The sequence below is a fragment of the Hyperolius riggenbachi genome, chromosome 9 (assembly GCF_040937935.1).
Source record: "Hyperolius riggenbachi isolate aHypRig1 chromosome 9, aHypRig1.pri, whole genome shotgun sequence".
Classification (NCBI taxonomy): domain Eukaryota; kingdom Metazoa; phylum Chordata; class Amphibia; order Anura; family Hyperoliidae; genus Hyperolius; species Hyperolius riggenbachi.
The window spans coordinates 59,232,366-59,244,709 of NC_090654.1; the positions used below are offsets into that span (position 1 = coordinate 59,232,366).

At 44.7% G+C, this 12,344-nt stretch overlaps 1 long non-coding RNA gene across 2 annotated transcripts in view; it reads right to left on the minus strand.

Moving 5' to 3' along the window:
- Positions 1–322: 322 nt before the first annotated feature.
- LOC137532414 (uncharacterized) overlaps positions 323–12,344 on the minus strand; it is a 63,604-nt gene continuing 51,582 nt past the window's right edge. For both annotated transcript variants that reach the window (XR_011023924.1, XR_011023923.1), the window contains 2 exons: positions 11,346–11,489; positions 323–402 (listed from right to left, as the gene is read on the minus strand). This is a non-coding gene — a long non-coding RNA (uncharacterized lncRNA). The remainder of the gene's footprint in view (positions 403–11,345; positions 11,490–12,344) is intronic.

The window sequence follows — 12,344 nt, forward strand, 5'->3', positions numbered from 1 at the left end:
AGTTCTCTGCCAGGAAAGTGTTTTATGGCTGTAATTCCTTATCAGTGAGGGTTGCTTGCCACTGTACATACACTCGTCTATCTAAACATGTCACTTCACATGTCACATATCTAAACATGTCACTTTAAAATATAGTGGTCTGTTAATGACTACATATGGTCAATAAGATGCTAATATTTCTGGATTGCATGCAGCTTGAAACTGTCCCAAACAAAAAACCCCAGCAGGTTCTCTAATTTTCTTACTTTAGTTTTAAATATTTGCAGACTAAAACACAACGCTGTGTATATCTATCTGCCAAAAACAATAACTTTACCTGCTGTTGGGTTGTTTTTTTTATCCTTTTTATCATTAAGCTTATAGCTTGTTTATCTGTTGCGCTGGGCTAGTATCTACGCTGACCTTAAAAACAAAACAAAACTAGTTTTATTTAAACTTAAAAGCAGACAAAGGGATATTAAACAGAATATAAGCACCAATGTGTGTGTAACAATACAGGGGAAGCCTCAAACTTGGCTTACAAGAGATACTAGGCGAGATAACTGGGGAGTCTGACCTGGTGTAGTTTCCTTAAGTAATAGGAGGGTGTCAGTTAACACAGTGAGCTGTCTGTATCAGGGAAATCCACGTGAATTGTTGGGGGATATCTGCTACCACCCTCTAATAATTTGGTGCCCCTTTCTACAGGTCATTAATCCCTCCCCCTTTCCAGGTGTACATAATACCTCTCTTACCCCATTAGTCCATTCCCTCACTGACACCAACACTATGATACAGCCTCCTCAAGTGCTTCTAAATATTCTCTCCTGATAAAGAGGTTCATCCTCCAGATCAGGTGTTTTTGTAGCTACACTAGTTATGGATGTGAAGATATCGATGTCCACACTTGTTTTATGATCCTTGCATGATGGGCCTCTAGGCTGTGAGGGTGTAAGGCCTGACAGGTTATATCCCCAATCAGTCTCTATGCCCCAATCTATTGCCACGGCTCTGAGCCCAGCCCACCGTCTTCACCTATAGACAAGCCCCCACGTGAACAGGACACTTTATTTGTCTCCTGACTACGGTTACCCACCTAAGGTTATATTTGCCTTAAGGTGCAAGGCATACAGACTGAAGTAGAGAGGACAATAACCTGCCAGAACCCCACTGAGGCAAGTATAACACAGTTCAGTAGTTCATAAGTATCACACAGGACTAGTACTTTGATTTAGGTGGATGAGGCCCTCAGCGTCGATTGTCAGTAATGACAGATGGTTCAGGAAACGGGCAGTTCATGCAAGATCCACATGCAAGATTATCCAAGCAACAAGCAAGGGTCAGTCCAGGTATGAACTAGAGTGTCCATTAAACAAGCAAGGGTCGGTTCAGGCGGCAGGCAAGAGTATCCAGGTAACAAGCAGAGGTCGGTCCAGGCAGCAGGCAAGAGTATCCAGGTAACAGGCAGAGGTCGGTCCAGGCAGCAGGCAAGAGTATCCAGGTAACAGGCAGAGGTCGGTCCAGGCAGCAGGCAAGAGTATCCAGGTAACAAAGCAAGGGTTAGTAACAGCAGACAACAATGGTCCAATACAAGCCAAGGTCGAAATCCTGTAATTCATGCAATGTGAGTGCGCAACCAGCAACTAGCCACAGCTATGCTTATCACGGGTGATGACTGGGAGCACTCTGCAAGCTTAAATACAACTTTCATCCAATCAGTGGCCGGCTACACTCCGCACATCCAATCACACAGCGGGACACCTACCTAGGTTTCAGCTGTAGCATCGACTATTGTTTACATCTGCGGAAGGCGTACTGGGAACGCGCCCTCTGCCTATCAGAATGTGCGGCCTGCATTGCAGTAGGCGCGTCATCAGCTGGGAATAAGCACCGAGACCCGGAAGCGGCGGATTCAGCATGGGTCTCGTAGGAACCATTATCATCCACAGGCAAGTTACTTATAGAGAGTCACAATTGGTTGGCAAGGGAAAGGGTGTGAACTTTGGGGGGCCCCATCAACGTTTTGTCGGGGGGGGGGGCGTGTGATTTGTATTTATGCCCCTGAGCGCCTTCTCTCTTCTTATAAAAAAAAAATGTTCCCTCACTTCACGGAAAAAGTTTATACTTTTCATTTATAAAGTAGTGAACCCCATTAGGAGCATCTGTGACCTTTTTTATTTCATGCTCCTGTTTAGGGATGGTCGGAAATGCCGATTTCGCAGAAATTCCGTTTTCCAACAATGCCGATTTTCGATTCCACAGATTTCCAATCATTTTCCGATTTCTAAGTAGTGTTTTTTTAGTCATTTTTTACATTCTCTGATTGACCAAATACTTCTGAGTTGACTCTCTCTGCATTCTCTGATTGGTCCAGTGATTCCGAGTTCTGTGATTGGGCTAAAATCACCAAATTGTGGTAATGCAGTATTTCCACAGAAATCCAATTTCCGTGTTCCATTTTCTGAAAATGCTAAAATTTCAATTCCGCAAAAACTGAATGAACATCCCTACCCGTTTTACAGAGAATGTGGCCCAATTATAGAAGATTACGATACTTCTTCTGATATATAATATATTGCTGAATGTAAATTATCCACTTTTGAACATGTTAGGAGTCCCTTCCCTGTTCAGTCCGAATTCTCTGTACAAACGGCGGTTCTCATCAGAAGCTCTCGGATTCCACATCTATTATGGATGATGTAACAAAACCAAATATTGATTTTTGAACATCTGTTATCGCTTTACACAGAAATGTCTTCTCTTGTGATCTTTCTAGAGAATTACAAGCACCCAACATCCACCATTACTACACTCATTACTACACATTCTGTATTGCATACAAACATCACAGGCACCACCAGGAAACACGTCAATCCATATTGAATTTAACACTACAACAAAAGATATAAAGGATGGGTAAACTATTCTTCATGAATCAAATGATTAAAGCCCAACTCCGGACCGTAGATGACAAAAAAAACCTATTTAATTCTGGATACTGTAGAAAGGGGTTAGACCGTTATACCCTAATTTTAGTTTTAAAGGACAATTGACCTGAAAAGCACCCCGTAAAATAAACATATGCACATAATAGTCACCCCCTGTAGACTTCATCCGGCGTCTTCTGACATCACTCAGGTGTCCCGCTCGGCTGCACCTCCATTCTAAAATCTGGCACCTTTTTTTATGGGAAAATGGCAGCAATATGCTCACTCAGGACACTTGAGAGTGAGCTTAGAGGGAAAGAAAAGGGCATGTATAGGGGCATGAAAGGGGTGTGAGTGGCCCTGAGTGGGGAGCAGATTTAGCAGCTTAAAGGAGTCATCAATTAAAGAGAACTTAAACTGAAAATAAAAAGTCAAAATAACGATACACCGGTCATACTTATCTCCTGTGCAGTCTACTCATCAATCTCTTTCTCCTCTCCTGTGTCCCATTTGTCCACTGCGATCAATGGATTTCTCCATAATCCATTTTAAAAATGACCATTACCCCATAACAGCTTCCTGGTCAGCACACTGTTAAACTGTAATATCGCCCACTTGAGCCATATGGCAACATGGACATTACCTTGCACATTCAGTTGTAACTGACAGCTGCTGATATATAACTGACAGCAACTGATATATTTCAGTTGTGACAAAATATTGTCAGCACTGGAGGGGATCACTGTAAAGGTGGCCACACACCATACACTTTTTTAAATATCTGTTCAATTTAAAAATTGCAATCAATTTTTCTGACTGATTGTAACAAATTAAAAAATATGACCAATGTACCACACACCTATGTTAAATTTTTCCCCAATTATGATAAAAATGATTGGAAACTCTGAGAAAATTGCTAGGGTGTGTATATTAATAAACTTACAATCCAACACACACCATACAATCTTTAGAGAAATTGAACAGAAATATCTGGCATTCCGGATCGATTTAAATCGAAAAAAACGGGAATTCCGATCGGATTTTTCAGTCGAATGAAAAAAAAGCTTTCGATTTTTTCGAGAGATACGATCGTTTTCATCGAATTGCTGTAAAATCGGATCATTTTATTGTATTGTGTGTGGCCACCTTAAAGGTGGCCACACACCATACAATTTTTTAAATATCTGTTCAATTTAAAAATTGCAATAAATTTTTCTGACTGATTGTAACAAATTAAAAAATATGACCAATGTACCACACACCTATGTTAAATTTTTCCCCAATTATGATAAAAATGATTGGAAACTCTGAGAAAATTGCTAGGGTGTGTATATTAATAAACTTACAATCCAACACACACCATACAATCTTTAGAGAAATTGAACAGAAATATCTGGCATTCTGGATCGATTTAAATCGAAAAAAAACGGGAATTCCGATCGGATTTTTCAGTCGAATTAAAAAAAAGCTTTCGATTTGTTTGAGAGATACGATCGTTTTCATCGAATTGCTGTAAAATCGGATCATTTTATTGTATCGTGTGTGTCCCCCTTAAGAAGAAAATGATGAGCTTCTGAGAGGGACTGACTGTGAAGTAAGTATGTAATATTCATTTGCAGCTAAGCCATGTGTTTATTTTAAATACTTTCGCTCGCTTCAGGTTCCCTTTAAATAATGCTACCCCCAGTACTACTTACCCAGGGCTTCCTCCTCCAGCCCCTGGCAGCCGCTATGTCCCTCACCGCAGCTCCACTGGCCCCCGTTCCAGACGGTGCGCAGGAGGACCTAGAGGTCATCCTCTACTGTGCCTGCGCGAGCGCCGCTGTCAATCACCACCACGTGGTCCGGAGCGTACTGCGCTGTTAGAATGGATCCGTTCAGCATGTTACATGTAACGGACCACAAGTCTAGGGAGTCTCCGATAAATCCGGAGTGATGGACGCGTCGCATTGACCCCCAACTGAACAGAGGGTATATTATTTCTGGCCCTACCCACTTTAATCGATACAGGATGCAAAAAAAATAAATAAATGCATCTTTTCTTACCGGGGCTTCTTCCAGCCCCTAGAAGTCTTTGTGTCCCTCACCGCAGTTCCGTAGGGGTTCTTGATTTTCCTATTAAAATGCATTTAGAATAAAATAATTCTTAGCAAAATGTACCACCCAAAGAAACAGTAATAGGTGGTGAAAAAAAACAAGATATAGATTGTTTCGTTGTGATAAGTAGTGATAAAGTTCTTGGCAACTGGGTGGAAGGAGCGCTGAAAAGTGAAAATTGTTCTGGTGCAGAAGGGGAAAAAACCCTCATTGGTGAAGTGGTTAAAGAAATGTTTTAAAAGAATACACATGTAAACATAAGCGTCCGCAGCATAGGGCAAGAGGGGTCAGCCCCCCCCTCCCTGTGCTGCCACCGCTGCCTCCTTGTGTGTCCGCCTGCTGTGTCCCATCCCTGCTGCCTATCATGTAACAAGCAGCGTCACAGAGACCTCCAATCAGCTGGCGACCAGTGAGAAAAGGGCGCTAGTACCTCGCAGACATCACATTGATGTGCGGAAGTGACGTCGTTTGTCACTTCTGCATATGCAGCGCGGTGTCGACAGGGGGTACCATGCACCCACTTCTCACTGGTTGCCAGCTGATTGGACGTTTAAATGGCGCTGCCTGTTACATGATAGGCAGCAGGGATGGGACACAGCAGGCGGGCGGCGCTGATCTGAGGTCTGACATCAAGGTGAGTGGGGTGGGGGTCCCTGTCCCTACCTAAACTGGGAGGTTCTTGTCACTAAACTTGGGGGGGGTCCCTGTCACTACTATAACTGGGGGGGGGCAGACGCCCTTACATGTAAATATTGAGCACTCCTAACAAATTTATACCAGTATGTATCAAGAGGTATTTCAGATGTTGTTGGTTACAATATGGGGTGCTCGACAAACTCTGACTCTCATGAAGGGATACGTGCTGTAATAATGTTGGGAAACACTGCAGACACATACAGTATGAGTCTGGGGTGAGCAAAGAACATTCTAACAAGGAGAAAAATAAAGGAAAACATACTCGGAGTGAAACCTGAACAGAAGACTTATTAATGTCAGGGCAGTTCTCCAAGTACAGAATGTGTCCCAGAAAATACCTCTAACATTTACACAGTATATGTAAAGACACATTAAAGAGGAACTCCAGTTAAAATAATATGGCAAAAAAGTGCTTCATTTTTACAATAATTATGTATAAAGGACTTAGTCATTGTTTGCCTATTGTAAAATCTTTCCTCTCCCCGATTTACATTCTGACATTTATCACATGGTGACAGTTTTACTGCTGGCAGGTGATGTCAGTGGAAGGAGATGCTGCTTGCTTTTTTTTTTGGCAGTTGGACCCATCTGTAAACAGCTGTTATTTCCCACAATGCAATGAGGTTCACATACAGGAAACTGTCAGGACCATGGTCCTGAAATCACACTGTGGGAGGGGTTTCACCCCAATATCAGCCATACAGAGCCCCCTGATTATCCGTTTGTAAAAAGAAAAAGGTGTTTCATGGTAAAGGGAGTATCAGCTACTGATTGGGATGAAGTTAAATTCTTGATCACGGTTTCTCTTAAAATGGTGTATCCACTAGCGAGCAACCTTAACCCCACCCCCCTGGTAGTGCCTAACCCTTCACCATTCCCCCCTGGTGTTGACTAACCCTTAACTCCACCGCCTGATGGTGCCTGCCCTTAACCCACTAAGCATGTCACATCCACTCCTAATACTAAAAAACCCCTGTCATAAAGCCACGCTTAGCTGCAATAGGAATTTGGGCATTCGGAGGAACCTCGGGGCACTCAAATTTCTGTTTATTGCCGCTAATCGTGGCTTTGATTGCGCTTTGGGCGGACCTGTTTCCCACTGCAAATGAAATTGTGGAGAAAACTAGATAACAGCACAGGGGTGACTGTGCTAAACCCGGCCCATCCTCTCTCTTCAGTTGAGGGCAATGTTCAACTTCTTTAAGCCTATCAGTTCAGCTGAGCGGTCCCAACATATGTACAGCTAGAAGAAGTTCTTGAATGGCGCTAATTGCTGCCATTGATCTAATCTGTTCCGAGTGTCAGGGATAAAGTCACAGCAGAATAAAGACGAGGATTAGACTAACTAACACGATTAAGATGAGGGAAGAACAATTTAATGAGGCAAATGTTAATAGATGGCAGGGCTGATTATTTCGACAAACTCCACCATGGTCGTCCCACACCACCGCCTTATCCCCTATCATGTATGACTAACTGCTAATTCCAATTTGCTTGATGAGCTTTCTTATTAGAAGCGACATAATATCTGGGGATAATGCAGTGTTTATCTTCCACTGTAGAAACTTTGCAGATCGGGTACATTTAGGCCTGGAAGCAGCAGGAATTATACGTCGATTGTCAAGGCTGCACTCACCATTGTTAAGAACCACAAAGGAAATCTTAAAGGGTTATGATGAACCCTTTCCCCAGGGAGAGAGATGGAAGAGTTAGTTTGCTGTAGACAAATCATCCATGAGAGTGACAATCTCATATAAACCAGCCACGCAAGCAGCACAAACATGGCGACTCTTTAGGATGATAATAATAGTGCATGTAAAAAAAATATAGGATCGGTATCTGCTTACATTGCAGAAATGTCATGGCCATGGCCTAGGGCACAAGGAAAGCAAGGCCGGGCTGTGGGAAGCAGCAGGTAGCCTGCTGAACTACGCAGAGTTTGCACATAGCGGAGGGGGGAGTACCAACAGCTGGATCTGGCACTTGGGAGATGAAAGGGCAGTGAACATGCAGGGGTCTCAAACTCAATTTAGCTGGGGGCCGCAGGAGGCAAAGTCAGGATGAGGCTGGGCCGCATAAGGAATTTCACAATCGCAGCGCATCGCCGCCACTGCCCGCCCCTCTCACTCTTCCTTCACAGAGAGGGGCGGGAGAGGCGGCGATCTGTGCGGCGATTGATGTCAGGAGGGGCAGAGCTGAAAGCTCTGCCCCTTCCAGGAAATGCCGGCGGATTGCCCCCTGGGCGATTTGGGGGCTCTGCAGCCCTCGTTTAGCGGCGGGAATGCGGCGGATTACTTGGGAGCACTGAAGCGAACTATAAGGAAGCTTTTGCAGGCAAGGGCCACAAAATATTGTATCGAGGGCCGCAAATGGCCCGCGGGCCGCGAGTTTGAGACCCCTGACTTAGAGTGATCTCTGAGCTGCCTGTTACTCCCTGAATGTGCCGCTAACAAGGAGCTTACAATCAAATCCCTACCATCATGTCACTAACTGTCCTCAGAGGTCAGGGTCTGAAGGGCTGAAAGCAGACCCAGGTAAGGTAAAATACAAATCTTTACTTCCGATTTAGGTGTGCTTTAAGCCTGGTACACATTTTCGATTATGATTGGCCAATCACTGACCAATTTTACCACTTCCATGTAGTATAACTGTTTATAATCTGCTCATATTATTCAATATCTGTTGGACCCTCATAGTACATCTAGGTGGTAAAATTGGTCAGTGATTGGAAGTGTGTACCAGGCTTTACCCTTTCTCCCTCTCGTTGTTATGGGTAAGGGAAATCACGGTGGTCAAACTCCAATAAGGCAAAAACGGTGCTGGAAATTTCGGCCACCTGCAATAGTTAACAGCCGAATTACGTCTTACCCCAGACTCCACGGCAGCCTGGAGGGAGAACAGCAATTAACACCACCAGGACTTTTGCAGGAGCTGGGTGAACCCTTTTTCGGCTTTACTCTGCACCCAAATTTCCCGGCGCCTTAAATACATGTACACATCACACTGGCGTCATGGTGGTCACATTTACTGGCAGGTTAAGGTTTTTATATACCCTTCTGACAGGCACCTGGTGGAGCGGGGCTGGCTCCTGCAGCCCTAAATACTCTGCTGATGGAATGGAACGCTCATGTGGCCCCCCTGATACATTGGAGGAAGGGGGGGGGGGTCTCCTGCAGCAGCTAATCCTAATAGTGGGATAGTGTTCTAACACATCCCTAAGTATACTAATAGGGACAGGACTTTCTTGCGCTCCCCCCGCATACATTGCAGAGCTTGTGTGACCGAAGACCAAGACAAAGCCAGCAGATGACTTGAGAGTTTTGTGTGTGGCAAGACGCTCATTGTTTGTAAAAAGGATTTCAGACAATAAAATGCTTTATAGCTATAGGCTGTTTCATCTCCTGCAGAATTAAGGAGATTGCAAGTCCAATTCCCTGTCAACCTGGATCAGGATCATCTCTTTGTTGTACGAGGCAAAGGCCCACAGGCAGCAATTACTTTGTATGGAAAGAGCCAAGATGTCCCTTCACTCTCTATAGAAAAATTATTGCAAGGAACATATGTTTTATCTCCTCGCACTGCCTGCTAATACAGAAGAATATGTACAGGACCTCCTCCCACCTGAGGGCACATCGACCTTTAATTTGCACTGTATATTAGTTTGTCATGTAAGAATGTCCAGTAAGCCCAACTTGGAGTAAAAGCAAAGTTTTGCAGGAGTGGCAGCTGTTGCATTTGGGGCAGGAATTTGAAGCAGGAATTTGAACGAGGTGCCCCATAGTAGCACTGTAATGCTGCGCGAGGCGCGTAAGCAGGGCAGTTTCTACTCTAAATTGCACTCAGGGCGAGGGTGTAAAAATTGCTCCCCTTCCCCCCAACCCGTGGACTTGCAAACCCTTACTCTTTAGGGACACAGCCACAGGTCACAAGTAGATCTGCCTACTTACTGGTGACCAGCTGCTCCTCCAGGAGGAAGCAGGGACCAGGAAAACACACAGACTAACAGAGCCCGGAAATCCGACTCCTTCATGGGCACCGCTCATTGACAGCCTGCAGAACCTCTACAGGACATCAGGTGTCATCACACGGTGGTGACGTGATGATGATTTGAGGTTGGACGCAGGCAGCCCAGGAGGAGTCAAGGAAGGTGATAGCGCTGGTAATCTTCTTTCTTCTTCAATTTGCCACTGCACGTCACCAGCTGCTTAGCAGTTATGTCCTTCTGCCTGCGCCTCCCTTCTTCTACTTGCCGGTCTGCGCCCAGGGCGGTTGCCCTGTCCGCACTGCCCAAGAAACGGCCCTGCGCATAAGGGTAATTTGGGGCCACAAGGCTAATTCGGTAATTGCCAGGCCCCAAATTACATCTCCTCCCAAGCTGCGACAACTAGTGGCGCCCAACTCACCGGCAACGCACAATAAATTCTCAACCTGATGTAGATGATGTTTATTTTCATTCGCATTAATATGCATAAGGCTGCAGCGTTGGCAGCAATAAGATGCTCATCAGCCAGATAGAAACTTCCAATTAAAATACATTTTCTGTCATTTTCCAGGAATAGCTTGTTCGGTCCTCCTTAGTGTGACACTTGCGGTTTTTGTCCTGAGTGATGTGACTGGACATCTTCCAGAAATGGGAGCCGAGTCCTCATGAAATAAATATAATAGGGTGTCATTATGTATGGGCAGCAGTAATCTGCAGAGCAAAGTACGTGAAAGGAAGAGGCGAAACTTCGACACTCTCTAAATGAGCATTGTATTTCATTGCATATTCATCCAAGCCGCTGAAAGACAGGAATTCATGTTGTCATTATGCTCCAACTTTAGCGGCCTTTAGACTTCTGCATCTTTTAATCTATTGGAAGGTTACTCAACCCGCAAAGGGGAGGGAATAAGACATAGTGGTTAGCACTCTTGCCTTGCATCCCTAGTTTGAATTCCAGTGTAGAGGCCTGCATCGGATCAAGTTCGGGTACCTGTTTTGGTATTAATCTGGTTGCAGGTCGGTTGCGGGTAGCAGGTCTGCCAGTGCGGGTACCAAATTCCCCAGAAAGTGGGTCGGGTGCGGGTCTGAAAAATTAGACCCGCACAGGCCATTAGGTTGGGTACCCGCGGGTTACCTGAAATGCGGTCGGGTTTGGGTACACGTTTTGATTTTAAGCGGGTTGCGAGTCACGTGCGGGTAGCGGGTCTGCGGGTACCAGAGTCCCCACAAAGCAGGTTGTGGGTTGGGTGCGGGTAGCGGGGCTGCGGGTGAAAAATGTAATCCGCGCAGGCCTCTATCCCAGTGCACTATCTGCTCAGAGTTTGTATGTTCTCCCTGTGTCTGCATGGGTTTCCTCTGGACACTCCGGTTTCCTCCCACACCCCAAAAACGTACAGATCAATTATTTGGCTTTCCCCTAAATTGGCCCTAGTCTACAATAAATAGACGTATGACTATAGTAAGGATTAGATTGTGAGGCCCTCTGAGGGACAAGACAATATACTCTGTACAGCATTGCAGAAGATGCCAGCGCTATATAAAAAATAATAATAAAGAGCCTACACACACGATATCAGTTCTGCCTGTGACAGTTGTTGCTTGACTGTCAGGGTGACGTTGCCTGAGCAACAGGCAGCATGGTGGCATGTGGATAGCCTTCTCACCTTGCATTGCTGAGCCCCTACTTCAAATCCCAGCCAGGACACTATCTGCATGGAGATTGTATGTTCTCCTGTTGTTTGTGTGGGTTTCCCCCGGGCACTTCGGTTTTCTCCCTCAAGTGACAAGACAATATACTCTGTACAGCGCTGCAAAAGATGTTGGCACAATATAAATACAAAATACTACCTGCCAACAAAGATTGTTATATAAATGCTATATAAATACAAAACAATAAAATAATATTGTTATATAAATGCTATATAAATAAAAAATAATAAAATAATATTGTTATATAAATACAAAATAATAATAATACCTGCCAACAAAGATATATATCTAGATATATAAATACAAAATAATAATACCTGCCAACAAAGAACGGAAGATGTTGCCACTATATAAATACAAAATAATAATACCTGCCAACAACCCTGAAGGAGGTTCGCTGATAGCCACCCATTCCCAGACCAAGGCCTCGTTCACATTACACGCGTTGCTGTCCGTATTTTGGCAAAGCGTGTAGGAGACAGACACGCACGAATATCAGAAGTGCATAGACTGCACTGTCTGATGTTCACACTGCATGCGTACCGGACCAGTACGGTGCGCAAACGCATGCTGCACGCATTTTTTGGCAAAACTCACAGCTGACCCATTCACTACAGTGAATGGGATCAGCCACGCACTGCATGCAAAGGTAGATGGCGCGCAATTGTTGCATTCTGATCGCACAGCCATCTGCGTGTGATGAGGCGAACTAGGCCTAAGGCCCGGTTCATACTGGACGGATCAAAAACTGATCCATATGGCATGTTTTTGATCTGTTCCGTTAGAACACAGTCAATGTGATGTGTCTGACACTCCGGCATAATCACAGCCTCCCCAAACTTGTGGTCCGTTCCGCAGAATGTGCCAAATGAATCCGTTCTAAAGGAGCAAAGTGAACAGATCCTATTGATTAACATAGGATCTGTTCACCACCGTTAGGCCACATACAGACA